The following is a 13,475-nucleotide window of genomic DNA, read 5'->3' on the forward strand; positions in this document are numbered from 1 at the left end:
TATGGTTTCCTTTGTTGTGCAAAAGCTTTGAAGTTTCATTAGGTCCCATTTGTTTATCTTTGTTTTTATTTCCATTTCTCTAGGAGGTGGATCCAAAAGGATCTTTCTGAGATTTATGTCATAGAGTGTCCTGCCTATGTTTTCCTCTAAGAGTTTGATAGTTTCTGGCCTTACATTTAGGTCTTTAATCCATTTTGAGCTTATTTTTGTGTATGGTGTTAGGGAATGATCTAATCTCAAACTTTTACATGTCCCTGTCCAGTTTTCCCAGCACCACTTATTGAAGAGGCTGTCCTTTCTCCACTGTACATTCCTGCCTCCTTTATCAAAGATAAGTTGGCCATATGTGTGTGAGTTTATCTCTGGACTTTCTATCCTGATCCACTGATCTATCTTTCTGTTTTTATGCCAGTACCACACTGTCTTAATTACTGTAGCTTTGTAGTATAGTCTGAAGTCAGGGAGCCTGATTCCTCCAGCTCCGTTTTTCGTTCTCAAGATTGCTTTGGCTATTCGGGGTCTTTTGTTTTTCCAAACAAATATTGAAATTTTTTGTTCTAGTTCTGTGAAAAATGCCAGTGGTAGTTTGATAAGGATTGCATTGAATCTGTAGATTGCTTTGGGTAGTAGAGTCATTTTCACAATATTGATTCTTCCAATCGAGGAGCATGGTATATCTCTCCATCTATTTGTATCATCTTTAATTTCTTTCATCAGTGTCTTATAATTTTCTGCATTCAGGTCTTTTGTCTCCTTAGGTAGGTTTATTCCTAGATATTTTATTCTTTTTGTTGCAGTGGTAAATGGGAGTGTTTCCTTGATTTCATTTTCTGATTTTTCATCATTAGTGTACAGGAATGCCAGAGATTTCTATACATTAATTTTGTATCCTGCTACTTTACCAAATTCATTGATTAGCTCTAGTAGTTTTTCGGTAGCATCTTTAGGATTCTCTATGTATATATAGTATCATGTCATCTGCAAACAGTGACAGCTTTACTTCTTCTTTTCCAATTTGGATTCCTTTTATTTCCTTTTCTTCTCTGATTGCTGTGGCTAAAACTTCCAAAACTAAGTTGAATAAGAGTGGTGAGAGTGGGCAGCCTTGTCTTGTTCCAAATGTTAGTGGAAATGGTTTCAGTTTTTCTCCATTGAGGACAATGTTGGCTGTGGGTTTGTCATATATGGCCTTTATTATGTTGAGGAAAGTTCCCTCTATGCCTACTTTCTGCAGGGTTTTTATCATAAATGGGTGTTGAATTTTGTCGAAAGCTTTCTCTGCATCTATTGAGATGATCATATGGTTTTTCTCCTTCAACTTGTTAATATGGTGTATCACATTGATTGATTTGCGTATATTGAAGAATCCTTGCATTCCTGGAATAAACCCCACTTGATCATGGTGTATGATCCTTTTAATGTGCTGTTGGATTCTGTTTGCTAGTATTTTGTTGAGGATTTTTGCATCTATGTTCATCAGTGATATTGGCCTGTAGTTTTCTTTCTTTGTGACATCCTTGCCTGGTTTTGGTATCAAGGTGATGGTGGCCTCATAGAATGAGTTTGGGAGTGTTCCTTCCTCTGATATTGTTTGGAAGTGTTTGAGAAAGATGGGTGTTAGCTCTTCTCTAAATGTTTGATAGAATTCGCCTGTGAAGCCATCTGGTCCTGGGCTTTTGTTTGATGGAAGATTTTTAATCACAGTTTCAACTTCAGTGCTTGTGATTGGTCTATTCATATTTTCTATTTCTTCCTGAGTCAGTCTTGGCAGGTTGTGCATTTCTAAGAATTTGTCCATTTCTTCCAGGTTGTCCATTTTATTGGCATAGTTTTGCTTATAGTAATCTCTCATGATCTTTTGTATTTCTGCAGTGTCAGTTGTTACTTCTTCTTTTTCATTTCTAATTCTATTGATTTGAGTCTTCTCCCTTCTTTTCTTGATGAGTCTGGCTAATGGTTTGTCAATTTTTTTTTTTATCTTCTCAAAGAACCAGCTTTTAGTTTGGTTGATCTTTGCTATCGTTTCCTTAATTTCTTTTTCATTTATTTCTGATCTGATGTTTATGATTTCTTTCCTTCTGATAACTTCGGGGTTTTTTTGTTCTTCTTTCTCTTATTGCTTTAGGTGCAGGGTCAGGTTGTTTACTCGAAATGTTTCCTGTTTCTTAAGGTGAGATTGTATTGCTATAAACTTCCCTCTTAGAACTGCTTTTGCTGCGTCCCATAGGATTTGGGTCGTCGTGTCTCCATTGTCATTTGTTTCTAGGTATTTTTAAATTTCCTCTTTGATTTCTTCAGTGATCACTTCGTTATTGAGTAGTGCATTGTTTAGCCTCCATGTGTTTGTATTTTTTACAGATCTTTTCCTGTAATTGATGTCTAGTCTCATAGCATTGTGGTCGGAAAAGATACTTGATACAATTTCAATTTTCTTAAATTTACCAAGGCTTGAGTTGTGACCCAAGATATGATCTATCCTGGAGAATGTTCCATGAGCACTTGAGAAAAATGTATATTCTGTTGTTTTTGGATGGAATGTCCTATAAATATCAACTAAGTCCATCTTGTTTAATGTACCATTTAAAGCTTGTGTTTCCTTCTTTATTTTCATTTTGGATGATCTGTCCATTGTTGAAAGTGGGGTGTTAAAGTCCCCTACTATGAGTGTGTTACTGTCGATTTCCCCTTTTATGGCTGTTAGTATTTGCCTTATGTATTGAGGTGCTCCTTTGTTGGGTGCATAAATATTTACAATTGTTATATCTTCTTCTTGGATCGATCCCTTTATTGTTATGTAGTGTCCTTCTTTGTCTCTTCTAATAGTCTTTATTTTAAAGTTTATTTTGTCTGATATAAGAATTGCTACTCCAGCTTTCTTTTGATTTCCATTTGCATGGAATATCTTTTTCCATCCCCTTACTTTCAATCTGTATGTGTCTCTAGGTCTGAAGTGGGTCTCTTGTAGACAGCATATATATGGGTCTTGTTTTTGTATCCATTCAGCCACTCTGTGTCTTTTGGTGGGAGCATTTAGTCCATTTACATTTAAGGTAATTATTGATATGTATGTTCCTATTCCCATTTCCTTGATTGCTTTGGGTTCGTTATTGTAAGTATTTCCTTCTGTTGTGTTTCTTGCCTAGAGAAGTTCCTTTAGCATTAGTTGTAAAGCTGGTTTGGTGGTGCTGAACTCTCTCAGCTTTTGCTTGTCTGTAAATGTTTTAATTTCTCCATCAAATCTGAATGAGATCCTTGCTGGGTAGAGTAATCTTGGTTGCAGTTTTCTCTCCTTCATCACTTTAATTATGTCCTGCCACTCCCTTCTGGCTTGTAGAGTTTCTGCTGAGAGATCAGCTGTTATCCTGATGGGGATTCCCTTGTGTGTTATTTGTTGTTTTTCCCTTGCTGCTTTTAATATGATTTCTTTGTGTTTAATTTTTGACAGTTTGATTAATATGTGTCTTGGCGTATTTCTCCTTGGATTTATTCTGTATGGGACTCTCTGTGCCTCCTGGACTTGATTAACTATTTCCTTTCCCATATTAGGGAAGTTTTCAACTATAATCTCTTCAAATATTTTCTCAGTCCCTTTCTTTTTCTCTTCTTCTTCTGGAACCCCTATAATTCGAATGTTGGTGCGTTTAATGTTGTCCCAGAGGTCTCTGAGACTGTCCTCTGTTCTTTTCATTCTTTTTTCTTTATTTTGCTCTGCAGCAATTATTTCCTCTATTTTATCTTCCATGTCACTTATCCATTCTTCTGCATCAGTTATTCTGCTATTGATCCCATCTAGAGTATTTTTCATTTCATTTATTGTGTTTTTAATCGATGCTTGATTCATCTTTAGTTCTTCTAGGTCCTTGTTAACTGTTTCTTGCATTTTGTCTATTCTATTTCCAAGATTATGGATCTTGGAAATAGAATCTTGGATCAGCTTTACTGTCATTATTCTGAATTCTTTTTCAGGTAGACTGCCTATTACCTCTTCATTTGTTAAGTCTGGTAGGTTTTTATCTTGTTCCTTCACCTGCTGTGTGTTTTTCTGTCTTCTCATTTTGCTTATGTTACTGTGTTTGGGGTCTCCTTTTTGCAGGCTTCAGATTCGTAGTTCCCGTTGTTTTTGGTGTCTGTTCCCAGTGGCTAAGGTTGTTTCAGTAGGTTGTGTAGGCTTCCTGGTGGGGGGGACTAATGCCTGTGTTCTGGTGGTTGAGGCTCGATCTTGTCTTTCTGGTGGACAGGTCCACGTCTGGTGGTGTGTTTTAGGGTGCCTATGGCCTTATTATGTTTTTATGTAGCCTCTCTGCTAATGGGTGGGGTTGTGTTCCTGCCTTGCTAGTTGCTTGGCATAGGGTGACCAGCACTGTAGCTTGCTGGTCGTTGACTGAAGCTGGGTGCTGGTGTTGAGATGGAGATCTCTGGGAGATTTTCGCTGCTTGATATTATGTGGAGCTGGGAGGTCTCTTGTGGACCCGTGTCCTGAAGTTGGCTCTCCCACTTCAGAGGCACAGCACTGACTCCTGGCTGCAGCACCAAAAGCCTTTCATCCACCCGGCTCAGAATAACAGGGAGAAAAAGTAGAAAGAAAGAATTAGTAGAAGAAAGAAAGAGAGAGGGAAAGAAAGGAAGATGGGAAGAAAGGAAGGAAGGATGGAAGAAAGAAAGAAAGGAGGGAGGGAGGGAGGAGGGATGGAAAGAAAGAAGGAAAGAAAGGAGGGAGGGAGGAATGAAAGCAAAAGGAAGAGTGAATGGAAGAAGGGAGGGAGGAAGGAAAGAAAGAAAGAAAGACAGGAGGGAGGGAGGGAGGAAGGAAAGAAATAGAAAGTGGAAAGAAGAAGGGTGGGAGGGAGGGAGGGAGGAAAGAAAAAGAAAGAAGGAAAGAAGGAGCGGAGGGAGGGAGGGAGGAAGGGAAGGTAGTAAAAAAAGAAAGAGCAGGTAAAGTAAAATAGAATAAAGTATGAAATATAGTAGCATTATTAAAATTAAAAAGTAATTATTGAAAATAAAAACGGACCAATAGAACCCTGGGACATATGGTGGAAGCAAAGCTATACAGAGAGAATCTTACACAGAAGATTACACATACACATTCACAAAAAGAGAGCAGAGGGAAAAATCAAAAATCTTGCTCTCCAAGTCCAACACCTCAGTTTGGGATAATTCGTTGTAAAAAGAGGAAAAGGACAAGAAGTCTGAAATCTTGCTAAGTCCACCTCCTTAATTTGGGATAATTCGTTGTAAAAAGAGGAAAAGGGGGGAAAGTCTTAAATCTTGTCCTCAAAGTCCACTTCCTCAATTTGGGATGATTCGCTGTCCATTCATGCACTCCACAGACGCAGGGCACATCAAATGGACCGTGGAGCTTTAATCCGCTGCCTCCCAGGCTGCACAGAGAGATTTCCCTGTCTCTGCTCTCACAGCTCCCGTGTCTCAGCCTTGGACCTGGCCCCGCCTCTGTGCGTAGGTCGCCGGAGGGCGTCCGTTCTTCGCTCATACAGGACGGGTTTAAAGGAGCCACTGATTCGGGGGCTCTGGCTCACTCAGGCAGAGGGGAGGGAGGGGTGCGCAGTGTGGGGTGGGCCTGCAGCGGCAGAGCCCGGCGTGACATTGCAGCAGCCTGTGGAGCTCCGTGCGCTTTCCCGGGAAAGCCGTCCCCGGGTCCCGGGACCCCGGCAGTGGCGGGGTGCACAGGCCCCCCGGAAGGCGGGGCGGACAGTGACCAGCGCTCGCACACAGGCCCCGCGGCACCGGCGGCGGTGGCGGTGGCAGCAGCAGCCCCAGCGTCCCATGCCCGTCTCCGAGGTCCGCGCCTTTCCCGCGGCTCGCGCCTGTCTCCGGCGCTTCCCCAAGCAGCCCTCTTAATGCCCTCTCCTCACGCACCAGGAAACAAGAGGGAAAAAAGTCTCTTGCCTCTTCGGCAGCTCCAGACCCTTTCCCCGGACTCCCTCCGGGCTAGCCGTGGTGCACTAACCCCTTCAGGCTCTCTTCCTGCCGCCAGCCCCAGTCCTCTCCCTGCGCTCCGACTGAAAGCCGATACCCGAGCCTCAGCTCCCAGCCCCGCCCGCCCCGGCGGCCGAGCAGACAAGCCTCTCGTACTGGTGTGTGCCTGAGGGCACCGGTCCTCTGTGCCAGAATCTCTCCGCTTTGCCCTCCGCACCCCTGTTGCTGTGCTCTCCTCCGCTACTCCGAAGCTTTCCCCCTCCGCCACCTGCAGTCTCCGCCCGCGAAGGGGCTTGTAGTGTGTAGAAACCTTCCCTCCTTCACGGTTCCCTCCCACTGGTGCAGGTCCCGTCCCTATCCTATTGTCTCTGTTTATTCTTTTTTTCTTTTGCCCTACCCAGGTATGTGGGGAGTTTCTTGCCTTTTGGGGGGTCTGAGGTCTTCTATCAGCGTTCAGTAGGTGTTCTGTAGGAGTTGTTCCACGTGTAGATGAATTTCTGATGTATCTGTGGGGAGGAAGGTGATCTCCGCGTCTTACTCTTCCACCATCTTCCTCCGGGGATCTGTCAATTTTTTAAAAATTGATTTTTCAATATTTTTTTCTTAGCAATTTTATTTGTATTCTGGATGCAAGGACTTTGGTAAGCTATTTATTTTAAATATTATGTCTGTGGCTTGTCTTTTTTAATCATTTGATGTTTCTCTTTGATGATGGCTTATACAATATAGTCCAAATTATCAAGTATTTCCCTCATGATTATTGCTTTAGAGTCCTATTTTTTTAAATATTGGAATACCCCAAGTACAATATGTTGTTTTCTTATATTTTATTTTAAAACATTATTGTTTTCCTCTTTGTATTTACACCTCTAATCTATCAGGAACTGTTTTTGTGTATGTTACAAAGTGGGGGCCAGACTCCCTGGTTTGAATCCTCTGTCCAGTAATTTTGCTGTGTAAACAGGGTAAGTTACTCAACATATTTGTCCCTAAATTTCTTCATCTGTAAAGTTGGGATAAGCATACTAACTAACACTTGTTATGACAGCTGCTGGGATTGTTGTCAACACGTAGCCCTCATCTGTCAACTTCTTTTAGGGAGGAATTCAGCTGAAGAGAGCTGCCTCACTAACCCCCTAGCCTGGGGTGTCTGGCATCCAATGGCTGATCAACACAAGTGATAAAGTCCCAGGTCTCTGTCACTTCAACTCAGACAGTTCTGACAGTCATTCTATTTTCACAACCATCATCTAGTTGGCTAAGGATTGTCTTGAGATTACATCACAGCTTGATTCCTCTTTCTGTTCAACCTGACTTCCTTCTTTTCTCTTCCTCAGGTGTTTGTCATAGGAGAAATCACTAACAAAGCTCCTGCATGGCAAAGTCAGCTTCCTTTTGAATAAACCAAACCTGTCACCCTACCTTGTGGGAATCTTATTTATGAGGATTAAGTAAGTTTATATATGTAAAGCCCTGGAGCACTGCTAATTACCATCTAGTGTAATCAAAGGAAGACCAGGGAAGGCTCTTGGGAGAAAATAGCCTCCGCATTAAGACAGGAATGGTGAACAGCTCCTAGCAAGTTTAAGTTTGTTACGTAGAAGGAAGTATGTTCCAGGCAGTGGAAGTAGCACATGCAAAAACTTTAAGAGAAGAACTAGAAACTGAAAGACATTCTGTATGTCCTGAGAATATTATGGGAGGAGGTAGTGTGTTCAGAAATAAGGCTGGACAGGTGAGCAGGAGTCTTCTTTTTCAGTGTGTTGTCAACTTTGCCAAGAGATTTGTATTTTTTTAATAAGAGGATGGAAATGGCCAAAAAGAAGCCATTACAGGAATTCATAAATATTTGTGTTGTGTATTTCCAAGATTACTCTAGCTCCAAAGAATTGAATAAATTAGAGAAGAGGTATTAGTTGGAAAACTATATTAGTCTAGTTTATCAGTGAGAGTGACATAAAATAAGTGCCAAAGGATCCAGAACCAAAAAGTTAGGTGCTAGCAATAGAGAGGAACCAAAATTAACATGATTTAGTAAATTATTTGTTATGGGGAGGGTGGGAGACAGAGGTCATGGTTAATGCTCTTGCTGATGGCTTTAGTAACTGTATGTATGGTATACTCTTTGTTGAGTGAGGGAAACAAGAGGAAGAGGTTTGACACAAAGTGAAAAACTTATTTTTAGATATGTATTAGACTACCTATTTGAAAATCCACATGGATCTTTTTTAAAGTAGACAAAAAGATATTATCACTGGATCAAAAGGTATTTTATGACTGTGGTACTTCAGTAATGTAATATTATTCAGTGCTAAAAAGAAAGGAGATATCATGTCATGAAAACACATGAATGAAATTCAAATGTATATTACTAAGTGAAAGAAGCCAATCTGAAAAGGCTACATGCTGTATGATTCCAATTTTATAACAAAGGCAAAACTGTAAAGACAGTAAAAAGATTCGTGATTACCAGGCATTTGGAGAGAGAGAGAGAGATGAATAGGCAAAGCACAAAGGATTTTTAAGACTGTGAAATGACTCTGTATGATACTATGATGATAGATATATGTCATTATAAATTTGTCCAAACCCCTAGAATACTCAGCACTAAGAGTGAACCCTAATCTAAACTATGGACTTTAGGTAATAATGACGTGCCAATGTAGGTTTCATCAATTGTAACAAACGCACCACTTTCATGAGGCACCCTGATATGCTGGAAGTTACACATGTGTCGGGGTAAGAGTTATACGGGAAATCACTGTGCCTTCTGCTCAATATTTCTGTGAACCTAAAACTGCTCCAAAGAACAAAGTTTACTTTAAAAAAGTATTTTATGTGGTCTAAGTTTCAGTAAAGATTTCTGCTTATATGGCATATATTAAAGGGACAATAGCATAAGTAGATTGCCAGGTATCTTTCTATTTTACATCCATTCAAAAACAAACAAATAAATATTATCTATTAAATGGCAATTAACCATTTAACATTAACCACAATTAAAAAATGGCAATTAACATTAACCACAATGAAAACACCCATGAGCAAAATTACCAAGAATCTGTGCCATATGGCTCTTACATTTTAGTAGTAAAAATCACACCCTCAAGAATTAGCATAAGAGTCAGTAAAAAATGTGCTTCATTAGTGGGGGTAAGTCCTAAGGATAATAATTGATCGTCTGAGAACTGACAAAGAGGAGACCAAATTAAAATAATGGAGAGGTGCATGACATGCTTGGTCCTACAATACTCATTTTTTTAACGCTTGTTTATTTTATGTTATTACAATCATCATTAATGCAGTATTATTTTTTGCTTTCTACTCAAAGACGTTTAGGTTTTCTTCGTTACCTTCTTTGTTCTAGTGAATTAGGATCCATTTATTTAATTTAAAAACTCTAGAATTCTAAAGATTCCATCTTACAGTGGGTGTATTCTGCATTCTATCTAGTGGCATATATACTCAATTTTAAAAGTAAATATTTGCTGAAAAAATTTGATGCAAATTTTTAAAGTGGTATGCTAGGTTATAATTTTAAAAGTAGTAGTGCAGTGATATAAAGGACTCACAACTCCTCATATCACTCACACTGAGAGACCACCTGGGTTGAGATTTGGAGATTTCCAAGTATCTTCAGGGCTTGTGGAGCTGTGCATGAGTCCCTTGGAGGGAGTGGGGAACAGAACCGTGAGTGGTGGTGGTTATTCCAACCCTAAACCAACAAAAAGAGGCTCTAAGTAGACAGCATGAAATGCTTAAGTTGTGTTTCTCTGCACTTGAGGGAACACCTTGAGCTCTTGTCTGATTTACAAATAAGAAAGGAGGAGAGACTGATGAAGTGGTTTATTGAAGCAGAATAAAGGTGATTTTTTGGTGTTCGACATTTCACAGTTTGTGAGGCAAAGCATTTGAGAGCATTTCTCTTGAGTTACATGAATCAACTCAAGAAAGAGAGCCAGAAAGCCATCATTTTAAAGTTTTGCCCAAGAGGGGGAAATAGAGCTTAGCAGAGAGAATCTAAAAGGATTCCTGGGTGCTGAGAACTGAGGGAATATCCAGTGGGAATTTGCTCTACAGGAAACTGCAGGTATGAGATCCCCAGAACAAGGCAACTTCTCTCAATACAACACACCCAGTTAGTCACCTACTAAATCTGAGATTGTGTGCATCATGGTGAGATTTCTTAAGTGAAATTTTTACTGATGCCCTTCTTTTGCACCTTTATACTCTAGGTCCTATCTCAACATTGTCAGATATTACAGTTATTTTTCTGGGGGAGAAGAAGCATTATGTAGGGGAAAGAAAGAGAGCAACTTGGTCATAATCCCCCTTTCTTGAGAGAGGCTTATATAAATGCGGAAACAGTCTCAACTTTAGATCATATTGGGTTGTTTGATTTTTACCTGGTGGTAGACATTTAAATTCTTGAATTAGAAATATATTTTATGGTCTAAAGTGCTTGTAATATTTTAAATTACCTAAAAGTAATCATAAAGTTAGGGACACTGGCCAGCTTTCCATCCAGGAGCAGGGAAAAAACAAACAAACCCTTCGATACAAATTCCAGGAGATAGTGGGAGAAAATGATTTACCATTACAATCAATGAGTTGTGTGAATTGTTCCTTATCAGTGAATCAGAAACCCACACACACAGACGTATACACACACACAGAAACTACTTTTGTTGCTGTTGTTATTGATAATGTGAAGGATGAAAGAGTAATCCATTGACTCCCTGTGTAAAACATGAATACTAAAATTCTACAAAATTTCCCCATATACACAACAGGCTTTTTAAAATTAAATGTGAGATATTTAAGTGCTGGTAAATATTAATTGTATTTTTATATTATCTGTCTTCTCTTTTAAAAGTTACTCATAATTGATTACTTTTACTTTTTAGAATATATTTTATAGGCTTATTGTATAGTTATGTAGACATGACTCTATATTTAGTTGGTTTTATTGCCAACATTAAGCTTTTTTTTACTCTCTTCCTCTTCAGTTTGCATTTTGATTCATTTTTCATTCAAAGAGAGATTACATTTATGTAATTTATTCAGGAAGTTTACTTGAGTGATATACTTACTAAAGTCTTGCTTTAGTGATTTTAATCAATGAATAATTTATAAGCACCTACTATGAGTCAGGGAAATCTGTTTGCTTATTGCATGACAGGTATTTTGGTTGAGTAGAGAATTCTTGAATTTTGAGTCTCCTTTGTATAACTCTTCACCTATCACCCCCCAAAAGCTCTTTAGTTGTATTTGCATTATAAATGTCCTTTAAAGTTTCCAGTCTGTTTTGTTTTTTCTGTGTATTTCGCTCATCTCCATTCTACATAATTTGGATGCTTACACAATTTTTGAATATTTGGAATAAAAGCATTTCCATGAAATAACACTTTGTATTAGCATCTTTTACTTTTGCTCATAGATTTGTGTTAGTCTTCATTTAGAAGAGTTTTTATTATTAACTTGAGTTATAAATAACTTGAATTTCCTGTTCTGTTTTATCTTGTTTATAGGTTGGATTTTCTTCATTTGTCAAAGGTCTTATATTTTCTTGTAATTATCCTTTTTTTCCCATTAATTTGTCAGTTGTCATTATTTTTCTGTAATTTCCAATAAGTTGCTTGATGCTTACTGGACAAAATTATGCCTATCAAACTTAAAAAAAAAAAAAAAACCAACTTCTCCATCTTTTTAGACTGTTTTCTCTTTATGATCAATTGCTCTAGCTTTATAGCCAAGATATGTTCTCTTGAATCTGTAGGACAAAATAAAAATTGTTCTGAAGTTTTGTTCTGTTTATGGCAGCGAAAGTGTTTTCATGGTACTATCTCCGTTGATTAACAATAGAAGACTCTGGCTTTTGACCTATTATGTCTTTACATATTTTTGATATTTTTCATTTTTGTACTCTTTTAAGTAAAAGTCCTAGAAATAATTCTCTCCTTGTAGTAATTTCTCATTCTGGAAAAGGACCATATTTGTGACACCCAAACATGAAAAGCCTTTTGATTTGTTGTGGCTTCCCAGTCTAAAAGGAATTCCTACTTCTCAAATACTCTGACTCCTACGGCTGCCTTTTGTCATTCATTGAACAATTAGTGATGCCCTATATCACTTGAGGAACATAGCTTTAGGCTAGGAAATACTGTTTAGAAGGAGAGGTACTCTGCCCTCATGGAGTTAAGAACATGCCTAATACTGCCCTTTGGGTTTATCAGGATTCCTCTGTGAATGCATAGCATTCTTTTTCAAAACAGGATATTCCATTTTCAAAGCAAAAGAAATCAAATGTCCTCCTTCTCTGTCAGGTGTCTGTTACTCTTTTGAATGCACTTAGCAAAAATCCCTGGTGACAAGTCTTATAAAATGTCCTTTTGAGTTTGAAGCAGTGATATGGATTTCACCACACTTTTCTTTATGTTGGTCACAAACCTAGTGTCTGTCTGGTTGGATAAGAAGGAAGATGAACACCCATGTTTATGCTGTTTGTGAGTCAGATGTCACTGTTGTCTCACAATTTCTAAAACTGTTCAGAATTTTTTCTGTGGCAGAAGACCTCTCTATCATAGAATCACTCTGTCTCATGGCAATTAATGTACTTGATTTTTATTTGAATTAATTGAGAAACAACTCTAGATGTATGGATACTAATGCATGTAAGATATTGCATTATTTTGTTCAACTTTAAGTGCAAATATATGCTCACACTCATTACCAACCATTAAGAATTTGATAAACCTATCCAGCAGATGTCATTGTTACCCCAATTTGGTGGATGTATAACTGATTATTTTGGTCATAGCGGTTGGAGGGGTACAATTTCATTTAAAGGGAATCTTTTTCAAGTATAAAGAAATATGGTACCATCTATGCAGAGATTCAATAATGCATATAAACTATATCAAGAAATTTTCTGTGTAGAAATGATAAAATAGCATAATAAATGTAAGAAAATCAATACAAACAATTTTCAAATAACATGTTTTTTAATAAATTATATATAATTATAATAAAAATATATGCAAATATAATTTATAAATATAGTTGATAGTTATGTATAATTTATTAAAATATACTTTTTAGAAATTAATGATTTTTATATATTTATTTTACTTATATATATACATATGTAATACGATTTATTTTATAGCTTGAATAGACATAATCAATAGATCCATATATATGTTTCTAAAATAATTTTGTGCCAATTTTATAGTATAAAATAAATCATATTTATTTAACTTACTGAATCCATGGACTAGATTTTAATTGAAGCAGTTAATACAAGGAAAATACATGTTAATGGTTCCTCATATCTGTTGGGAAACTTTATTAAAGATCTTGAAGAGTGACATGAAATATGAACTCTAAATATGATAGGATGTTGACAAAGACAGTGTCAGCATGGCAGGATAAGAGAATTAGCTAAGGAAATGTACATATCATCAGGACTTAGAAGGCCCATGGGTACTTTGACATAAATTTTTGTTTGTTTGTTTTTTATACTGTGATTTTCCTGT

This window comes from Mesoplodon densirostris, chromosome 5 (assembly GCF_025265405.1).
Source record: "Mesoplodon densirostris isolate mMesDen1 chromosome 5, mMesDen1 primary haplotype, whole genome shotgun sequence".
Classification (NCBI taxonomy): Eukaryota; Metazoa; Chordata; class Mammalia; order Artiodactyla; family Ziphiidae; genus Mesoplodon; species Mesoplodon densirostris.